The following is a 4,147-nucleotide window of genomic DNA, read 5'->3' as shown; positions in this document are numbered from 1 at the left end:
TTGGCAGATTCCTGGAGTTAAGGGACGACGGGGCTTCCTTTGGGGAGTGAGAGTCCGGGTCCCAGCCCCAGGGAGAATGTCTCTCACTGGGCGCCCTCGCAGTGGGTGTCAGGGTGCCTTTCCCCACCATCCATCAATCGATCGGACTGACTGACTCCCACTGGTGGAGGACCCCTACGACATAGCTCTGTGGGTCATGGCTTGTGGGTCGAGCTTCTCCTCCCTGGGAGCGAGGCATGGAGCGTTCCATGCCCCTCAGGTGCGGATTCGAGACAAGACCGATGAGCCCGGGCTGAGGTGAAGAGGTCCTGTCACGCGCCAGGCCACTCTGTTTTGGTGGGTGCCCCCGAACACGGGAGCTGCAGTAGCTCTCTCCCTCACTGTTTGGTTCTGAGTGCTGCTGTGCTCCTCCCCAGTCCACAACCAGCACCTGGGGTGCCCCCTCCATCAGCAGAGGTGTGGGCTCTAGCCCATCCTCTCCACCCACACGCTGAGGTGCTCCTATCTGGTTGATCCTGCCAGTAGCATATGCTTGTTTCAAAGATTAAGCCATGCAAGTCTCAGTGCACAAGGATGCTACAGCAAAACTGCGAATGGGTCATTAAATCAGTTATGGTTCCTTTGATTGCTCTACCATTACTTGGATAACTGTGGTAATTCTAGAGCTAATACATTCTGATGAGCGCTGACCTCCAGAGATGCGGGCATTTATCAGACCAAAACCAATCCGGGTCTTGGCCCAGCAGCTTTGGGGACTCTAGATAAACTCTGGCCAATCGCATGCCCTCGTGGAGGCAATTCAACATTCGAATGTCTGCCCTATCAACTTTCGATGGTACTATCTGTGCCTACCATGGTGACCACAGGTAATGGGGAATCAGGGTTCGATTGTAGAGAGGGAGCTTGAGAAATGGCTACCACATCCAAAGAAGGCAGCAGGCGCGCAAATTACCCACTCCCGTCTTGGGGAGGTAGTGATGAAAAATAACACAGGACTCTTTCGAGGCCCTGTAATTGGAATGAGTACACTTTAAATCCTTTAACGAGGATCTATTGGAGGGCAAATCTGGTGCCAGCAGCCACAGTAATTCTAGCTCCAATAGCATATATTAAAGTTGCTGCAGTTAAAAAGCTCTTAGTTGGATCTTGGGATTGGGCTGGCGGTCCACCATGAGGTGAGCTACCACCTGTCCCAGCCCATGCCTCTCGGCCACTCCCTCAATGATCTTAACTGAGTGTCCCAGTGTCCAAAGCATTTACTTTGAAAAAATTAGAGTGTTCAAAGCAGGCCCGTCGCCTGAATACTTCAGCTAGGAATAATGGAATAGGACTCCGGTTCTATTTTGTTAGTTTTTGAAACTGGGGCCATGATTAAGAGGGATGGCTGGTGGCATTCATATTGTGCTGCTAGATTTGAAATTCCTGGACTGGTGCAAAATGAATGAAAGCAAAAGCATTTGCCAAGAATGTTTTCATTAATCAAGAAGGAAAGTTGGAGGTTTGAATATGATCAGATACCATATAGTTCCGACCATAAATGATGCCAACTAGTGATCTGGTTGCATTATTCCCATGACCCACCAGGGAGCTTCCAGAAAACCAAAGTCTTTGGGTTCCAGGGGGGGGGTATGGTTGCAAAGCTGAAACTTAAAGGAATTGATGGAAGAGCACCACCAGGAATGGAGCTTGTGGCTTAATTTGACTCAACATGGGAAACCTCACCCGGCCCGGACACGGAAAGGATTGACAGCTTGATAGCTCTTTTTCAATTCTGTGGGTGGTGGTGCATGGCTGTTCTTAGTTGGTGGAGTGATTTGTCTGGTTAATTCTGATAATGAACAAAACTCTGCCATGCTAACTAGTTATGCGGCCCCGTGCGGTCGTCTCCAAATTCTTAGAGGGATAAGTGACTTTAAGCTACACGAGATTGAGCAATAACAGGTCTGTGATGCCCTTAGATGTCCAGGGCTGCACGCATGCTACACTGAATGGATCAGCATGGTCCAGTTAATCCGCTGAACCCCATTCGTGATAGGGACCGAAGATTGCAATTATTCCCCACGAATGAGGAATTCCCAGTAAGTGCCGGTCATAAGCTTGTGTTGATTAAGTCCCTGCCCTTTGTACACACCGCCCATCACTGCTACTAATTGGAAGGTTTAATGAGGTCCTCGGATCGGCCCCACTGGAGTCAGTCACGGCCAAGATGGTGCGCCGAAAAGACAATCAAACTTGACTATCTATAGGAAGTAAAAGTTGTAACAAGGTTTCTGTAGGTGAACCTGTGGAAGAGTCATTAACACCAAGGGTCCCAGGATGGTGACATCCCCGGGTACCAGGGCCTCTCCTCACTCCACCGCCCTGACCCTCTACATTTCTCTCTCTCTGTGTCTCTCTCCAACTCTTGTTTCTCCATGTGCCCCGGTGGAGGTCGGTGGGACCAAGCCTGTGGCTCCCAGGGGGAGGAAGAGGGGAGGGAACAAGAGGAGGGGTGGCATCTGTCCCCCCTTGCCTCCTGGTGGCAGGAGGGAGGGGGTCCATCTGTGCAGTAGGATGTGCGGGCGCTCCTCTGCTGCCATGAGGGGATGGTGGCAGAGGACACACCCGGCCTGGTGGTGCAGTCTGCCATGTGCCCTGGAGGTGGCTGGCTCACCATACGGTAGGGGGAGGGAGAGGGTGCATCCCGGCAGGGGAGCGGTGGCCTTCCTTCTGGCCATGCGGAGCCACCCCTGGGGGTGGCACACCGGAGTCCTCTCCCCTCGATGTCAGTTGTGGGTACCTGTGGAGGATGCCCCTGATGGTCGGTGGTGCGTCTGCATGCTGGCCGCCGTGGGACTCCCTGTTGTCCCACGGTGCAGGGCCAGTAACCCCGGTCTGGGTGCCTGCAATGATGCCTGTGAAACCTTGCTTGCTCTTCTTAAGGTGCGACGCCATGCAGGCAGCGGTACCCCTGGCGAACGAGAACCAGTATGACTCTGAGTGGTGGATCACTCAGCTTGTGTGTCGATGAAGAACACAGCTAGCTGTGAAAACTAATGTGAATTGCAGGACACATTGGTCATCAACACTTCGAAAGCACTTTGTGGCCCCGGGTTACTCCCGAGGCTATGCTTGTCTGAGGGTCGTCGTGCCTTCCATCGCCCCCGGGGGGTGTCCGGCCCCCCCTAGACGGTGCAGCCGGGAAATTGTGGGAACAAAAGATAATACAAAAACTAAGAAAATGGATCCTCTGTTATATGGATATTGACAGTAAGATGCAAACAGATAAAATGTTTTTAGTCCCTTCATTCTTATACACAGCAGTTGATGCATATTTTTATCAACCAGAGAAGTTGTGTATAGCAATTAATACAGAGCTGAAGGATTTTATCTGGGAGGGTAAGACTACAAGAGTCAATTGGGATAAGCTGATTCTTCCAGTAGAATAATACAGATTGGGATCACCACATTTGAAGGGGTATTTCAGAGCTAAACAGTTGAGGCTCCTATACATAACCCAAGCAGAAACTTATAATTCAAAGTGGAAAGGGATGATATTGAAACAGGGGAAAAGCTCAAGAAACAAGGAGAGACTGAGAGTTTAGATGCAGGCCTTTAAGGAGAATAACAATAATCATACAGAATATTATGTCCATAAAGTAGTAGAACGTATTCTAAGAACTAAGCCAACACAGGAATGGAGAAAGAAGATTCTACCAATATGGATGACTGCAATTAGGGATATAGACAATAGGCAAGAGGGGGCTGGAATTTACTGGAGAAAACTGGCAAAGGAACCAAGGTATTGAGAACAAATAACTAGAGAGGGAAAGGTAATAGAATGGGAAGAGGCCAATAATTTATTTGGACTACAGGTTAGAGATTGCCTTCCCTATCAAGGATTGATATCACAGTACAGGCAAAGAGAAAAAATAAGGGGGTCCTAAATGTAAGACCAGCACTGACAGTGTTTTTAGAAGAATCTAGAACAGAAGCTGCCATTAAAAAAGGAATAATTAGTAGAGCATATAAAAGATTGCATGATAACTATAAGAATCAATCAGAGGAGATTAGAAAGGATTGGGAACAGAGGCTAGAAAAGCAATTCGGAAAGAAACAATGGGAGGATATATGTATGTCTCCCAAATATGCAACAAAATCTAGAAGA

At 49.1% G+C, this 4,147-nt stretch overlaps 1 non-coding gene across 1 annotated transcript; it reads left to right on the top strand.

The window, feature by feature from the left end:
* Window positions 1–2,971: 2,971 nt before the first annotated feature.
* LOC122807381 lies at window positions 2,972–3,125 on the top strand. The gene has a single exon (XR_006365682.1). It is a non-coding gene; the product is annotated as a 5.8S ribosomal RNA (ribosomal RNA).
* The last annotated feature ends 1,022 nt before the right edge of the window (window positions 3,126–4,147 follow it).

Source organism: Protopterus annectens, chromosome 7.part0 (genome assembly GCF_019279795.1).
Source record: "Protopterus annectens isolate FY-2018-M chromosome 7.part0, PAN1.0, whole genome shotgun sequence".
Taxonomy (NCBI): domain Eukaryota; kingdom Metazoa; phylum Chordata; order Ceratodontiformes; family Protopteridae; genus Protopterus; species Protopterus annectens.
The sequence above is the reverse complement of the archived record's forward strand: the minus strand, read 5'-3'. Positions and strand labels throughout refer to the sequence as shown.